This window comes from Nanorana parkeri, unplaced genomic scaffold, assembly GCF_000935625.1.
Source record: "Nanorana parkeri isolate BGI_ZX_2015 unplaced genomic scaffold, ASM93562v1 scaffold1115, whole genome shotgun sequence".
NCBI lineage: Eukaryota > Metazoa > Chordata > Amphibia > Anura > Dicroglossidae > Nanorana > Nanorana parkeri.
In genome coordinates, this window is record NW_017307383.1 from 466,509 (window position 1) to 484,270 (window position 17,762).

Genomic DNA, 17,762 nt, shown 5'->3' on the forward strand with positions numbered 1-17,762 from the left:
CACAACATACAAGCGATTCGGCGGCTCTATAGCTGCCAGATCGCTTGTATGTAAACAGACATCATTGCCTGTTTAAACATTTTGAGTTTCCCGCAGCTCCCAGCCTGCAATTAATGTTTGCGACTCACTGTTCTTTTATACATAGAGTTCTGTTACAAACAGAACTCTTCCTTTTCATAGAATATGCTTCATGTCCCTGCTAAAAGGTTAGGAAACCCCACACTAAGATATACATGGGCTTTTCATGAGGTAATATGCAGTGTGTGCCCTCATGCCATATGTTGTGGAACTGATAAATACTGCATGCTGATTCTGTGCTTATTTCATCCAAACCTAAAAGGAGATACATTAGGCAAGTGTTCCTGCACTGTGTAAATTCACTTTCTATTATGTTGTCATCCCTCCTGTGTGAGAATCCTGAGATCCCTGTCAGTGGTATCTCTGATTCAGTATCATTGAGCTATTTGCATACTGCAAGATAATTGTGATTTCTCAGCTGTATAAGAGGTAAATCCACCTGACTAGGTCTTATCAGGTGAATCTTCTGTTGTTGCAGTGCACACTTGCAGTTTTATTATTTAAAGGTTTGGTTTGGAATTCCTTAGCTAGTGTTAGCTTAGGGAACAGTAAACATTATAGGGTAGAGGTAGGTTAGGCATCCGACGGCCGCTTAGACAGTTAGAGGCCCGGTCGCATTGATAGCCTAGAATTAGAACAGGGACCAAAAGATAGGATAGACAGGCCTGTTTTACTTTATAGGTGACGCATTCCAGATGTTCTCCTCAAGAAGTGCATTCATCTGCTGCAGCTCCAGCATTGCGTCTTCTCAAGCCGGATTTGACTCCGCCTTAAATATCATCTCACCAGGGGCCCCTCCAACTGGACTTTGCTGCAATCCATAATTGGAGGTATCCATGTAGTCAGGTATGCGATCTGCGACCGCAAGCCTGACAGGAATTTCCACTCGCTTGCACTGCATTTCCACTCGCCAAATGCGAGCAGGCGAGTGGACATTTTGAGCCCTGTTATAGGATATATGAGCATTTTATTTGTTATTCCTGAATGTTGATGCTTGGATTGTATGTAACATTATCTGCTTGATCTATATAGAGTTTGCATTATATATATATTGGTGTGCTTACATATATTTCTGGTAGAAATCTATGCTGGGAACAGTAGTACTTCTGCTTTGAGTTATCTTGTGTAAGTCACTACTCAATTTCCTAGGAAGGGAGCATCTCCTCATATGCAGGAGCCCTGTTCTAGGTGGAGGCACTGCCAAATTTATCGTCAAAGCCCATTCTTCCATTTAGCGAAGGCTTTGGCTCACATAGTTACCTGCAGGCTAGCGCCATAGCCTATTTGGAGAGGGCAGTTTCATTTAACCCCCCCAAAAACGGGGCTAAATTTGTGTACTTTGTTATGCCTCATCCTGATAAAGAACTGTCTATAAGTGAAAAAAAAGGGCGGTTTCATTTTACCCCCCCCCCCCCCAAAAAAAAACTGACTACACATGTTTTGTGACATTTCCCATAATTTCCACTGCACAGAATTTGTGTACATCATTTGCGACAGTAAAAAAACACCAAACAGATGCACGTCCTAGAAGTTCTCCTGAGCACTTCTTTAACTATTGCAAAAATGACTTGTACCCTCAAGTCAACTGAGCACCTCAGGTTATTCAACAGGTTATTTAACTGAAATCCAGGAGGTTCCCCGCAAACTTGTAACAGTTTAGAGACAATTTAGGCTGGGTTCACACCTAGGCGGATTGAATATGCACGTTTTCGCGCGTTTTTTACCGCGATTCGCGGTAAAAAAAACGTGCGAACAACGCGCGTTTCCGATGGATACTTGGCTGTATCCCAATGGAACCGCCCGACCAAAACGCCCCAAAGAAGTACATGTACATGTACATAGGCTGGGTTCACACCTAGGCATTTTTCCGCGCTTTCGTACTCGCAGAAAAACGCTCAAACAGGGAAATGCCATTATTGTCAATGTGCATGGTTCCCATCTGGGCGGTTTTCCGCGAGTACGAACGTGCGGGAAACCGCCCTACGCCCAAAGAAGGACATGCGAATCGCGGTAAAAAAACCGCGCGAAAAACGTGCATATTCAATCCGCCTAGGTGTGAACCCAGCCTAAGAGACAGAAAAACATACAGACATTGTTGAGACAATTCTCCTTATGAAAACACTTAGGAATGAAACAAACTAACATAATAAATCTGCCGCTATATGCACTAGAAATAAGGGATACAGCAGTTTGAGAGGCACTAATTGATACGTTCCCCCCTCTGTATGTCTTTTCTGCAATAAAAGTGTCTTACCTGTCTGCCAGAATAGTTTTTTTCTGAATGTACACTAAGCCGTGCATGAGTAGCTCAGTTTACATTCTCAGCATGCTTTGGTGCTGAGATGAATAAAATCCCATGCCCATGCACAGGAGTCAGGTCATCCTGGGCCGGCCATTCAAGATGCCTGAAGACGTCAAACCCATAAGGAGACCAGGCAAATGTGAAAGCACTGGTGGGGGAGTTTACATCACTGGAGAGGAGGTATGTATAGCAGTTTAGTTGAATCATAGCTGCCATTTTAAGTGGCACAGGGTCAGTAGCTATTTGCCCCAGTGCCATTTTAAAATCAGCAGCTCTGGTGGGTCCAGGTGTGGGTGTAGGCTTGAACCACCAGCTGTCAGTGACAGTTAAAATTCAGCACAAGGCCCAGGTGTTGAAATTAACTGCTCCTGAATTTCCCATTTTGCTAGATACTGCTAGAGAGCACTTGTAGTAGATCACAATGCTTTTGCATTTTGTTGACATTTAGCCCTCATTCACATGGGTAACGGCCAGCCCGTACAGATCCGTGCTGCGTGCATGGTCGTATCGGGCAGCCCCTGGGAAGAACTGGTGCTGCGTGTGATTATACGCAGCAGCCTGTCCTTCTCTATGGCAGTACGCGACCTTACCCTGCCCTACGCTCACCCAACCTGTACTCTGACAGGATGGATCCTGTTTGCATCCGAGCAGGGACACCCGCAACCGTACGGACATGGAGGTCGGGTGAGCGTAGGGCAGCATATGACTGCGTACTCCCATAGAGAAGGACAGGCTGCTGTGTATAATCACATGCAGCACCTGTCCTTCCCGGGAGCGGCCCGATACAGCCGTCCACGCAGCGCGGATCTGTACGGGCCGGCCTTTAACCGTGTGAATGAGGGCTAAAAGTGGTGTGACGTGCCAATTCTACCTGTATGTAGGCTCAGGCAGCTTCCCTGGCTATAGTGATCTATTGCTGGCTGTTTGCAGCTGGCAGTTAATAACTATTAGAAGTGATCTGCTGTTGCCCAGCTGCATGGAAGGAAGTCTGGATCAGGTCTCCATTGAAGATAAAAAGTGGGGAATTAAAAAAAAATATATACTATATATTGTAAATTGTGTTAACAACTTGCTACACATTTAAAGTACCAATTGTCTGTGCTGAAAATACTTTCATAGCTAAAACTGGGTTTTTGGAGATATTTGGGCATAGAGAGAATTGGACTCTGGTCAGGCACTTCACCTTGTGGTCAAATCTATTCCTCATTGCCTGACACCCAATCCACATTGGGGCATATCAGGTAAAGTGATCTAAAGATAAGAGAGCAAGAAAACATAAAAACAAATACATTAATATTGTGAATTGTATCCTCAATCGGTTTAAATATACTGCCCTTTTTGATACAGGGTCAAAATGTTGCCACCGCTTAACATTTAAATCTGTTTATAACTACTGTATCTTGGTATTTTTAGATTTTCTAGGGTTTCGACATTGAACATATATATTTTTCATTAGTGGATTTAACCATGTGAAGGAATATTGGATAATTATTTTAAGTATGTACGACTGAAGTTCTCTTTGAGTATAATGCAGCTAATTTAAGATTGATTGCCTTGTGTCTTTAGAATTGCCAGATGTACAGGCTTATAATAGAGGTATCTGAGCAGTATAATGGCTGTCTAGTAATTTTGAATTACTTAGAAAAAAGGAGACTTCGAGGCAATTACCAGATGCTTCTCTGAAGGAGCATTCCTAAATTAATGTCAGAGTCCGGATTATAGTTTATATCTAAAGGTATATACTAGTATACCAGATAAGTTAGTCATAGATGCGGTGGTGCATGCAGGGTTTTTTGCACATTAAGGTAATGTTTTACAATCTTCAGGGACATTGCACTTTTTAAGGGATTTGTCTTTTCCTCCTACGTTTGTCAATCAATATACGGGTAGGTTGGAGGAACTTTACAGCCAAGTTTCCATTTGTGCATGGAGTTATAAAATAATTTTTAAAACACTGCTTAAAGTATATGTAAACCCTAATAATTAACCTTCCCTATTTTTTTTTACCTTTTTGTTTACTTAAAGTAGTATTAAACTTCCAAACTTTTTTTCAATAATGAATCCAGTTTACATTGCCCAGCAAAGCATTGCTTTACATTTTTGCCCAAACGCTTGCAATCATCATGTTTCTGAACAGCTGCTTCCAAGTCTCTCAGCTTATCTTCCCTAAACATCCTGTCCAGTAAAAGATCACAAAAGACAGCGTAGACTCCAGTAATTGTTCATCTACTGGCTTGGAGAAGAGAGGAGGGAGGTGAGGGAGCAAGGGGAGATGGAAGTAGCTTGATTTGCTATATCTGTGTATCTGTGGAGACACACGCAGCTTACTAGCACATGCAAGAGTGACTGCATAGCACTCTGTTTGAGAAAGTCACTCTAAAACAGGAAGTCATGGCCAGTGCTTAGGAGACCAGCTGATTCTGCAGGAAACTAGGAGCTGAGTACATTTCTGGCACAACAGATCTTTTTCTTTTTTTCTGGGTCTTTAATGGGATAAAACTTGAGGAAATGTGCATATGTTCTGTATATATTTTTTTTGCCCTGACACTTTAAACACAAAAAAAATCAGTTAGTAACAAAGTTTGGTAATGTTTTACAGCAACATGCATACACAATGCCAGTAGGTAAGAAAATGTTCAAATATGTTTAGTATCAGAAAATAATTAACCTTGGTAAAATGCTGCTTATGCACACAAAAGGCAGTTTTTACAATTGTTGCTAACATTTTCGGTAGAGGTGCACCGAAATGAAAATGTATCATTTAAAAGTAAACCGAAATGAAAAAAAATGTCAGGCCGAAACTGAAAAAGTTTTTTATTCTAACTTTTTAAAAATATTTCATTTTTATTGATTTTTTTTAAACTATACATTTTTTATATTTTATGTTTACTTATTTATTCATTTTTAATAAATATTTTTATTTTCTACTTTACTTTTAGGGGCTTCAGGGAAATATTATGGGTCTAAACTGAGCCCTCAATCTCTTTTTCTGTATTCCCAGTCATAAATGAACAGAAGTCCTCTATACTGAGTGTTCCTGTTCATTCATAACATGGAGATAGTATGTTTACTATAACCACATTCATGAATGAACAGGTGATGTAGACCACTTCCCATTCATTCATAATTGAGGATATAGTAAACATACTATGTCCTCAATTATTTATTGCACAAACTGTTGGCGCTATATAAATCCTGTATGATAATAATAATAATTTACAAACACTCACAATGTTTGTACCGCTCTCCATCCTGACAGCTGTCACAGGAGGCTGGGCGTGGCGGTGGGGGAGGAGAGCTTAGCCTCCTGTGACAGCAATGACAGCTATCTCCGCCCACACCACCGCTCTCCGTCCTCGATTGGCTGTCACAGGAGGCTGAGCTCTCCTCCCACAATGCGCTGCCCAGCTTCCTGTGACAGCCAATCGAGGACGGAGACAGCAATGGCTCCCTCCCCCACACCGCTCTCCTGATGTGTGACAGGAGGCTGAGCAGTGCAGGGAGCAGAGCGTCCTCCCGTCACCCAAAGCTCAGTATACCGCAAGCTACTGCTTGCGGTATACTGAGAAGCCGGAATGGATCCCGACAATTCTGTCTGTAAACACCCAGCTGCGTGAGTGACAGCTGGCTCTGCCTATCTAGAGGCAGAGCCAGCTGTACCCTCCCCGTCCGTTCAGCCAGTCAGCGCTGGAGGATCGGACAGGGGAGAGGGGGGAATCCCTGCAGGGCGCCGTGAGTGACAGTCACGGCTCTCTGCACGGATAGATCAAGAAGTGAGCGAACACCGGTATGTGTTCGCTCACTTCCCGATCTACTGAGCCGACCTGTGCCAGTTTAATTGTCACAGGTCGGCTCAGATTATGAGGCTGAGTGAAAATCACTCGCCTCATAATTCTCCTTTAAGTCTATTTTAAAACTGATAATAAAATTTCACAGCACAGTACAGGCAGGGTTAATTAAGATTAAATATAGATTCCCACAGCCTCCTCCTTAACATTACATTGTGGTGGTGGTAGGGGGCTAGGCAGGATTTTTAAGCAAGTAAGAAGCACTTAAAAATGTTTTAATTTTTTAAAAATGATTCTATGTAAATGGGAACATATAACAAATATAAAATAGGTGTTACTCCAATTTTCTGCAAAAGTGGAAATATGCCATAACATTTTGTTCTTAGCACTTTAGAGCTGAAGAGGGGCTAATATGTTCTTTATTCTTACAGAATAAAAATATGATTAAAACTCAGCTAGCCATCTAATGAGTGCGAGTATATGAGTTCAGATTATGCAGCTGGATACTGACCAAAATGTACATTATGTAATGATTGTCATCAATGTCCAGTTTTTTAGCAAGGTGATTTTCTGCAGTGTCTTTGTTCAAATCACTTTTTGTGCAATAATTGGATTTGACATTGATCAGGCTGTTTGCTAATTTCCTTACTTCACCAAGAAAATAATGATTTTGCTTGTTGTTAATGAGTCCTCTCCAATCCAATATATTCTAAGAGATACAGATAAATACCAGTTTTACAATTCAGCACGTACACCAGCTCAAAATTGGTGTAGATTCAACATAATTATGAATTAGATAAATGCTCATAGGTGTGTTTTCCCCTGCGGCAACTTTGGTTAGACCTGACCGAGTCAATTACCACTAGTTTTTAAATATATGGACACACTTATAAAATATGTTAGACTATACAGTATATAGTGTGTGTGTGTGTGTGTACACACTATATTGCCAAAAGAATTGGGATACCCCTCCAAATCATTGGATTCAGCTGTTCCATAAAATTTCCTTGTTCCTAAATATTCCACGGTCAACTTTTAGTGGTATTATAACAAAGTGGAAGCAACTGGGAACAATAGCAACTCAGCTACGAAGTGGTAGGCCACGTAAAATGACAGAGCGTGATCAGCGCATGATGAAGCACACAGTGCGCATAAGTCACCAGCTGTCTGCAGAGTCAATAGCTACATTCCTCCAAACTTCATGTGACCTTCAGATTGGCACAACAACAGTGCGTAGAGAGCTCCATTGAATGGGTTCCCATGGCCGAGCAGCTGCATCCAAGCCTTACATCACCAAGTGCAATTCAAAGCGTTGGATGCAGTGGTGTAAAGCACGCCACCACTGGACTCTAGAGAAGTGGAGACATGTTCTCTGGAGTGACTAATCACGTTTCTCTGTCTGGCAATCCAAAGGACGTGTCTGGGTTTGGCGGTTGCCAGGACTTGCCTGACTGCATTGTGCCAAGTGTAAAGTTTGGTGGCGGGGAGATTATGGTGTGGGGTTGTTTCTCAGGGGTTGGGCTTGGCCCCTTAGTTCCAGTGAAGGGAACTCTTAAGGCATCAGCATACCAAGACATTTTTGACCATTTCATGCTCCCAACGTTGTGGGAACAGTTTGGGGATAGCCCCTTCCTGTTCCAAAATGACTGTGCACCAGTGCACAAAGCAAGGTCCATAAAGACATGGATGAGTGAGTTTGGGGTGGAGGAACTTGACTGGCCTGCACAGAGTCCTGACCTGACCTCAACCCGATAGAATACCTTTCTATCAGGTGAATTAGAGCGGAGACTGCAAGCCGGGCCTTCTTGTCCAACATCAGTACCTCACCTCACGAATGTGCTTCTGGAAGAATAGTCAAACATTCCCATAGACACACTCCTAAACCTTGTGGACGCCTTCCCAGAAGAGTTGAAGATGTTATAGCTGCAAAGGGCGGGCAAACTCAATACTGAACCCTATGGACTAAGACTAGGATGCCATTAAAGTTCATGTGCGTGTAAAGGCAGGCATCACAATATTTGGTAAAGCCAAAATTGATGGTGCAAGTCTTTATAAATTCCTTGGGCAACCAACACTGCATGAAAGATCATCTAAATGCATAGAGTATTTTCTTATTTCTGGTTAAACGGTGGGTGAAAATTGGGGTGAATATCATTAAATAATGGGAATGTCCTTTTATTAAAGGAGAACTATGAGGTGAGTGCTTTTCACTCACCTCATAGTTCTAGCCGACCTGTGACAATGAGACTGTCACAGGTCGGCTCTGTAGATCGGGAGGTGAGTGAACATATACCGTATACATATACATATACCGTATACATATACTCTCTGCCGTGACAGGGGAGGGGCTGGATTCCCCCCTCCCCGCTCTGATCCGCCAGCGCTGACTGGCGGAAAGGACGGGGGAGGGGGCGGGTACAGCTGGCTCTGCCTTTCGATAGGCAGAGCCAGCTGTCACTCATGCAGCTGGGCGGATCTCGACATCGATGTCGGTATCCGCTCCGACTGCGGCGTCCCAGTAAACCACGAGCTGTAGCTCGCGGTATACTGAGCTTAGGGTAACGGGAGGGCACTAGTTTGTGTCCTCCCGTTACCCTAAGGAGAACTATGGGGAAAAGCCCTGACCCCATAGTTCTCCTTTAATCCCTGTGAAGTAGAAGAAAGGTGTGAGGCGCTGGATCTCCTAATGTGGTAGTTATTACCAGTCAGGTCGTAAGCATTGTAGAGGTAATAAGGTTCCTATAGCAGTTCTCTCAGTGGTGGCTGAAGTTCAGCTCCTTGCTGGAGTAGGGACTGGGTGTGCAAGGAGCAATATGCCAAAACCAGAATGTATAAAATCCATATTTAATTTTACTGACAATGTTTAAATCATGAAATGCTAACATATTTCAGGTGCTCAAAGGGCCTCCCTTCATCAAGGCTCAGTACTGTTGAACAAAATGTGTACTGGACTGATAAAATTCAAGGGATCCCGAAGGTAATTAGTATGACCACTGCAGATGCAGGTTAAGCCTTCTGGAGCATACTCATACTAATTACCCCTTAGTTTCCCTCCAGTATACAATGTATACAATTAGTTCAACAGTAGAGATAAGCTAATTGGCCTGGGTTCAGTTCGTGGGTCATTTATCAATTCCATAGCAAAGTTCATAAATTGAGAACTTTAATATGAATTTTAATCCATTGAAGTCTATTGGATGTGAATCTTGAAAATGGATTTTAACCATTATTAGGTCTAATAGGTACAGGGATTGTCAAAAAATGCCTGAAACTTCATTGCTATCAAATGGAGGCGCTCACAGGCCTCCTATGTGATAGCATATTAGGTGGTGGCACCCCTAGTGTCATCTTGAAAATATCTTCTTCCCCAGAACAGATGTTCGCCGGTCTCTCTCCCCTCTAGCCAACACCAGTGATACTGCTCCCGAACCCGAAGGAGAGGCAGCAAAACCCAGGAAGTAAGGCGAGGTGCTGGGCGATGGGGCACTCATTCACAAGCCCCTGGAAGTGATCTGGTTGCAGCTCATGCAAAATACCATAAAATCACTCGCACTCCGTTTGTAGATAGCAGTCAATCTCCTTTATTGACTGAACACGATGTCACATACACAAAGCTACGTTTCTGGACCAGGCAGTGTTTGCCTGAAGAAGGTTATTTTGCATTTGCTGTGCGGAGCCATTCGCTGTCACTTTCGCACCCCCCAGTTTTCGTTTGGGCTTTATCAGGTCAGGAGTGCGATGGCATCTACTACATTATGAAACTGGTGGCAGCTCAGCCACCAGAATGTTTTCCAGTGTAAAGCCAACAGTCGGCTTTACACAGCTGAACAGGGTCTTTGTGGCTAAAGCCGCCAGGAATCTGTTTAAAGGGGTCTTCTACCAGTGACATACGCAGGGCTTGAAAAATCCACTCGTCCGCTCATCTGTGACGAGAGGACGGTGGAGTCGACGAGCAGCTTCCCGGCCGGCCGTTGTAATTACATTCAAGCGATCGGGCGTCTCTAGAGCAGCTCAATTGCTTGTGTTAGCAGCTGTCACTGCCGTTGCCGGTCCCGAGATCCGCTGTGCCAGACGCGGCCGGGACCGGCACGGCTCTGTGACAGGAGATCAAAAGGAGTTCAGTACACGAACTCCCTTTGATCTCCTCTCAGTCCCCGAATGCAGGAAGTTATGTATGTTACATCACTTCCTGCATTCAGTGTCACTCTCCAGCTACAGAAGCTGATGAAGTCCATCTCTGCTTCATCAGTGTAACGGCAACCGCCGTCAGCGCTCACCAAGGGATCAGGGAGTGCAGGATTCCGCCGCTTCTCGCCAACGGCCGTCTGCGTCCCAGGGTGGAGCGCACGCATCCACGTCCGGGTTCGGACGCCAGATGCGTTCCACCTTGGGACGCGGAAGTCCGCCGCCTCCATCAGCGGCTCCTCCCCCAGCCCTTAGCCCTATATAAACGCCCCAGTGAGACAGTATGGCGTTCCACTATTGAAGACTGAACACCTGCTGTCTCCTGGGACCCTACAGCTCTCCTACTCAACTACAGCCAGCGACACGATCCTTGGACCGAATCCTTTTGGACCCCGAGCTCCTTATATGCCACTCAACAACCGCAAGTACTTGTGCATACTGCACTTCCACTTTAACATATTGGCTGTGTATACTGGGAACCTGGACTAACTCCTGTACTCCATCTACTGGGCCGTTGGGATATTACACCACTGACTCTAAATATAGATGCAAGCACTCCTACAACTCTTTTGACATCCCTAACCAATACAGCTTACTTTGAGATTGGGCTTATGCAGTAATATCCCCATCTAAACGTTTTACCTTGTTATTTTGGGCTGTGATGCTTGAACCCTAGCTCAAAACAGAAGCATTAACTCCAGCTTTAGAACATCTGGTCCGCCTCAATGTCCTCGTTCCTGGGCTCCCGGAAGGACTGTTTGGGGTGACCAGAGCTAGTGTCTAATGTCCTGTCCTCCGAAGTCAACTGCTTGCCTGGAGGCTTCCTCCAATAGCCTAACTGCAGGATCATTCCCAAGTCCATGTTCTTGTTCTTGTTTTTGGTGCCCATTTGGTTGGCTTTTCTTTTTTTTGGCAAAGGGTTTTTGTTGGTTTTAAAACTTACTAGCTAGGTTAAGCTAGTGAGTGAGGTGAAAACCTAGTGCCTTTTATAGGGCCCCACCTACATGCTGATTAGTTAATTATTAAAGCTGTGAGAATGGTTTAATTAGTTAAGGTCTGTTGCATTTGCATATTAATGTGGGTGGTTTTTGGAATATTTGTCTTAGCTCACTCCATTTGGATAGCAGGCTTGATGTATTAAGCAATCACAAAAAAACTATCATTGCTCAAAACAGGTGCAGTTTTCAAAATTAAAATATGCAAGTTGTGTTTACACTAAAAGTAGGGTTTTCTGGTTTGTTATTTTTTATCATCATGACTTCTTTCCATGTAGGAAGATGCAGATGCACAAATTGTTGCTTGGGTGGTGCAATTTTTTTGATGCTTAAAACGCAATTAAAACTGCAGATTTCCATGCGCGTGAATCCAAAAGGGAGGATGAGGCTGTGGCAAATATAAGGCTGTGGCAGTAGCCAATGCTGCTCTGGCTACTGAAGAGGTGGAGTATGGCTGCCCTTTATTTTTGCACAAAGCATCTTGTATGATAGCAATATCTGTTGCAGAGTCAGGCTCAGCCGGGAAGCTATTCTACAGCTTTACAGCCTCATGGAGGACAAAATCAAACCCATCACCTAATGCAGTTAGGTAGTTCCTAGTATGGTGAGGTTTTTAGCAACCCTGTTTATTCTGGGGTGTGGATAATTCCAAATAACCTCTGGAGTAATATGTGGATTAGGCCAACCACGGTGTTTCCATAGTGTTTATGCAGCTCATTAATGCCATTATTGACATGGTGCCTAGGTACATTGACTTTCCACAAACTGAACATGAATGTAGGGACATCAAGATCATTATCACAGGCAGGATGGCTTCCCAAATGTCTTGAATGCCATAGACTGCACACATATTGCTTTATGGGCACCCAAGGAGAGTGGAGTGAACCTCAGAAACAGAAAACAGTACCACTCCATCAATGTGCAAAAAGTCTGTGATGCCAGAACAATAATAATGAGTGCACATACAGGTTGACCTGGGTCATGTCAAATTGGCTACATCCTGCACCACACAGCTTTATTTCACAAACTTGAGTCGGATGGATGGCTTTATGGCAAGCAGTGGCGTCGAAAGGGGGGTGCAGTGAGTGCTGCTCACACCGGTGGCACCATCAGAGGGGATGACACCAAAATGACTCATAGTCATTTTGGTGTTACCCCCACTCAAAAGTCGGGCACTCAACCAAGTGCCCAACTTTTTAGAGGGGGTGACACCAAAATGTACGAGAGAGGAGGGGACCCGGCAGCATACCTTATCCAGATGTATGAACTCCTCCTCTCCCTACAAGCAGTACTGACTGAGATGGTGCTTGCAGTTAAGTGTGCCTGATGTAATTACACGTGTGTGTGATGACGTCCCAGTGGGTGACACCCGGCAGCCGCTCCAGGTGACACCTGGCCTGGGGACTCCTCTAATGGCAAGTCAATTTTTGTGCTTTGGGTGAAAAATAAAAAAGTGGAAATGTGTGGCAAACATTTAAGGGAATATGTCAGAATCTGACTGTCAGGGAAATTAACCTTAAACTGATATTAAAGTTAAAAAAATGTAAAGCTATTTTAAGTGCTGATTAAATCTCTTACAATAGATGCTGCTCCTTGATGTTTAAAAGTTTTTTTTAGTTTACTGCAGAATCAGCTGGTCCTCTGAGCTCTGGTCCTGTCATCCTGTTTTAGGGTGGCTTCTTTACCTTGTATGGTCCTATAGAGTCAACCTGGTGTGTGTGCTAGTAAGCTGTGTGTGTCTCCACAAACACACAGAAACAGCAGGGCCAGCCAATACCTTCCTCCCTTGTCCATACTATGTATCTCTGTTTGATCCGGATTTGTTATTGCAAAAAAAAAAAAATTTGAGAGTGCAATACTACTTTAAGTGCAGGCAAAGATACTTGCTCACCATTAGCCAGTGGACCCAAATTGCAACAGTGCAACTATTGGAGACCAACAGACACCAACTATGCTGTGGATAGTCTAATTTATTGCAGAATTGCATTAACATTTATAGTAGATTATACGTAATTGATACAGCTCTTGATAATTGGTCAAATTCAGATGGTAACCATATAAAGACTTTTTGGTCATTTTGATGACTCGATGTCCAAAATGCTGGCACAGTGTCTCGTGGTGTGGTCATAAGCTTGGCTTGAAATTCATGTTTTAACACCCATCATGTCTCAGGTCCAAAATTACACAAGTGTCATAAAACAGAAAAAATATAGGCCAAAGGTTAATATATTTATTTGGCTATGTGGTCAAATCCTTATACTTTATGCATTGAAGCCATTTTGAATCACAAATGCCATTTTAAGTACATTTTTTCTCTCTCATGACCATTGTAGTTTCATGGGAACAGAGAATGACTGGGAACAAAATAAAATGAATGGTCACTCTGATTAATTAAAAAAGCTGAATCAGTTTTCACTATGACTAAGCATAGACACATATCATGTTTGCATCATGATGTTAACATCATGTCTGTTTAATGTCCTGCATTTTAGACATGCACTTTAGATATTCCAATGTTTGAATCTTGTTTTATTTACGTTGTAGGGGATGCAGGCTATCCACAAATCACCTAGCCCATGGCTCCAGTCAGGCACCCCAGGACCAAAGCAGAATATCGGTCTCCTAAAAACACGTTTTTCGTGCTTGGCCTGACTTGGGGTGAGCTTCTGTGTTCTCTACAGAAGTGAGCCAGGATTATTCTCACCTGTTGCATCCTTCACAACATGTGAATTGAAGCTGACTAAGGACAGGGAACCAGAGGTGCCTGACAAAGCATGAGGTGATTTCCAACTTCTTCACACAAATGTATTGCTTGGAAACATTTTAAGTTATAAACACACACACACCATTTTGCAAGCAAGTTTTAAAGCATCTTTATTTATTTGTCTGTTGTAAAAGCCCCGGTTTGCTGTGTCTCTTGTTCTGTCTGTCTTTCATTTGCTCTCTCTCAAAAGCACTTAAATGAGCTTTATTGTCATTTTCTCTGGTAGTAAAGGGTAGTGTGGAGTTTAACAAAAACTCAAATAACAGTTTTAAAGGGGATAGGAGAATATAAAATCAAGTAGGAGTAGAAGAGAGTGGGAAGGTTATTAGATCAACAAATAATTATATATATTTTTAGAGATTGCTATTTTTCAAGGGCATTTCTAGGTTCTAAAGTAAAATGTTTTCTTTGCCTTTTAAGGCTGCTAAAATCCAAGTAGCATTTGGGGAAGTAGTGAAGCTATTGTAAGCCTGTAAGCATGGTGATGAAGCTGCCAACACAGATTTAGTTCTGATTCAGGTTCCTGGAAGATGCCATCTTGAACTTCTGTATATGATTCTGTAAAAAAGTGTAATTTTATAAATTTGTAAGGTATTAAAATAAACTCATTTTTTAATATGGTTGCTGTATTTTGTGGCAGTTAAGGTGTTCCTACACACAATGTAGTATGTTCTAGGGATGCACCGATACCAAGTACTGTACTCGGTACAAGTACACGTACAGATACTTTTTGAGCTCCAATACTAGACTAGAGAAAAAAGCAAAAGTTAGGAGGCAGCTGTCATTTGTAAGGAGCACACGGAGCTCCTGGGATTTGTACATCTCTGTTTTAATGTATGATTTTGTAAAGGGATGCACCGATACTATTTGTGCAAGTACAAGTACTGATACTTGAGCAAGTACTTACAAGTACAAGTACTGATACATTTTTGCTTATTGCCATGTGGTAGTTTTTCTAAAACAATACAGACTAATGATTTCAGGACAGTGGTGGAGCGCCAGAGCCAGGTCCCAACTGCAACCGCTGCAACCCTGGTAGTTCTCATGAAAATGCCAAGTATCGGTACTGGTATCTGAAAAGTATCGGTGCATCCCTAGTATGTTCCCTTGCCGTTTTTTTTTTTTTGCTGATTATAATAACAAAGAAAATATGTGGAAAAGGCCATTTCCCATGCAGCTAAACAAAGCATAGTGCCTGCAACCTAAGTTTTTCCAGCAAAGCTTCATGCCAGAGACCTACTGCAATAATTAGCAGAAACATTGAGATACATTCATGTCTTACGATTGGCAAATATGGATCTTTAAATCTGGCCTTGAAAAATTACCAAGAAAAACCAGATCGAAAAAAAGGATGTTGATTTCACCTGCACCATGGCCCACATGTACATGTGTAGAAAACCAGGGGAGAAAAAAGATTCTCTTTCAACTACTTGGTTTGTAGTTTTGGACAGAGTATGGAAAGGTTAGATGCCCTGTCAGGTATCTGAGGCTCTATTAGAGAGAGTTCACAACACTTACAGCAGGAAAAAATTACCAGGGTTCTAACCATTTGCCTCTCCATTTCAAAATGTCTTAACAAGGTTTGGGTAGAGATACGCTCTAAAGAAAGTCCATTCTACAAGTAGAATGTCTTTTCATGGCCCTGGAGGGTACACATTTTTAATAATAACAAGCTTTTACAGATCATGCTTTTGGGAGATGTAGAAAAACAAACATGCTGATGTTAAGCATTACATGAACATACCACCACGGTGTGTAACAAAGTAAGCCACAATATTCATGACAGAAGGCTTTACGATGCTCTGTAAACACCATATCCCTGCAGGAAAAGAAAACATTCATGGGGCTGCAAAATTAAAAAGGAGCATAGGGCACCCTGATTGACATGATCTCCTTGCCATACCTGGTTGTATATTATGATAGGGAAGAGTAATATATGCTCACCATAGACCTGGGCTTCTCTGTACCTTGTTGCCTGTTGCCTAATATATATGCTATAGAGCCCACTCTTTCTGAAAATAAAGACCTGTGCAAGACAGAAGATAATCTGGGCCAGTATAGTGATGAAAATTTGGGACACAAAATCTTAGGTTTAGGGTTAAGTGTTAGGTTCACTTTAAGAACTTTATAACTTAATCAGAAAAAAATTAAGTTTTAAGGCCAAGGTGATGAGATGGATGTTCTAAGTATAAGGTTTAGGTCAGGGATGTGCAGAGAGGTGAGTGGCGGGTCAGTCAACCCCCGGCCCACCATCGACGCCAGCCCGGTCACCGAGCTATTTGTTCATCTGCTGGCGGTGGCTGCGACCGCTGCGACACTGGTAGTTCTGCTGCTGTATAGAGGACTACAAATCCCAGTGACACATTATACAGCAATGCAGAATACCACCAGCTAAAATGAACTACAAATCCCAGCAACTCATTATACAACAATGCAAAATCCCCACAGTTGTGAGCCCGAATAATGATGGTGTATGCCCTAGGCGTTGGGCAATATGATTTGCACATCCCTGGAGGAAGACAACATTGCCGGTTACTGGGGCCCTGTTCCTTCTGTTTAAGCCCACCAAGTGGTGAAACGCCAGGGCCCAGTCACCGAGCTATGTGTTCGGTGTCTCTGCCTCACCGGCCTCCCCAGACCGCATGTCCTTGGTTCAAGTTATGGATCAGATTACAGTGAAAACATTATTTTAACTAACTCAATACTTAGTGAACTGGTAAGGTATTCACAGGATCTGTTAAACAGTAGGAAAAAGTAAATTACTTATATTTTGGAGTTCCTGGAGAACCTATGCTTAAAAGGCATATGGCGTAGTATCAAGATAGCAAGCCCAAATGCTCCATGCCCTCTTGCAATAAGGATACCATTCTAAATACGTAGTTTGTCAGGCTGGTATAGGTTGAGGGCATGTATTTTGTTTTTTTTTCACTAAAAGGGAATGAAATAAAAAGGAAACACAGTGGACTTTATACAGTGACTTTATGTCAGCCCCACCTCTGGAGATATCTGTGAATTTCTAATGACTGGGAATCTACCCAATCCATAATAAATATTAAAAAGAGAAGATTCCTTTTAGTTTAATTTCCACAGCCAACATCAACTTATGAGGATTAGTATAGAGCTGTCTACAACTTGGTGCCCAACACACAAGTAACAGGCTGTCTGTGTGCAGCCCACTGTGTCCTAGGCTGGATTTAAAAAAATGTTGGGTACCTGTTTGAACTTTGCAGCGCTGCAATGGGGTTCATGGTGTTAAAAATGCTCTCTGCACCGGCACTGAAACACATTATTGTCAGACAGAGCGATCTCTACCCATGTATAGTCCCAGCATTGTTGGGGAGAGAGTAACGCAGGGGGGTGTGATCAGGAAAAATTACATTTTACTTCCACTACATTGACATAAATTAGGAGGGTGCTTTTAAAACACTTCTATTGACTAACAAGGGAATTAAAACACTGCCTCTGACCACCATTGTTGGGGGTTAAAATCACTGCATTGGTCACCAATGCAGGGATTGTATAAGACACTGCACTGACCACGCATGTGTTTGTGTGTGTGGGGGAGGTAAAACACTGCTACTGACCACCAGTGTGTGTGTGTTTGTGTGTACCACCAATGTGGGGGGTTTCCAAAACACTGACACTAACCA